Below are 617 nucleotides of genomic sequence, written 5' to 3'. Positions count from 1 at the left end.
CTTCCCCTCCCCCATGGGTTTCTGTTAAGTTTCTCAGGATCCACATAAGAGTGAAACCACATGGTATCTGTCTTTCTCTGTATGGCTTATTTCACTTAGCATCACACTCTCCAGTTCCATCCATGTTGCTACAAAAGGCCATATTTCATTCTTTCTCATTGCCAGGTAGTATTCCATTGTGTATATAAACCACAAGTTCTTTATCTATTCATCAGTTGATGGACATTTAGGCTCTTTCCATAATTTGGCTATTGTTGAGAGTGCTGCTATAAACATTGGGGTCCAAGTGCCCCTATGCATCAGTACTCCTGTATCCCTTGGGTAAATTCCTAGCAGTGCTATTGCTGGGTCATAGGGTAGGTCTATTTTTAATTTTCTGAGGAACCTCCACACTGCTTTCCAGAGCGGCTGCGACATCAATGTCCACTATGTTATCAAGCAGAAACTTGGGCATCATCCTTATCGAGTCACTTGCCCTTATATGAACTTGGGATTCAGAGCTTGTAGAACTTGAAGGCAAAATTTTGGAAGAGGAACCTTCATAGCATCCAACAGTTTCCCAGAGGGGTCTGTGATTCCCAAATGGCTGACCACCTCTGTTTTGTATCTTTTTTTTT

Source organism: Panthera uncia, chromosome B1, assembly GCF_023721935.1.
Source record: "Panthera uncia isolate 11264 chromosome B1, Puncia_PCG_1.0, whole genome shotgun sequence".
NCBI lineage: Eukaryota > Metazoa > Chordata > Mammalia > Carnivora > Felidae > Panthera > Panthera uncia.
This window is presented reverse-complemented; position numbering follows the sequence as displayed.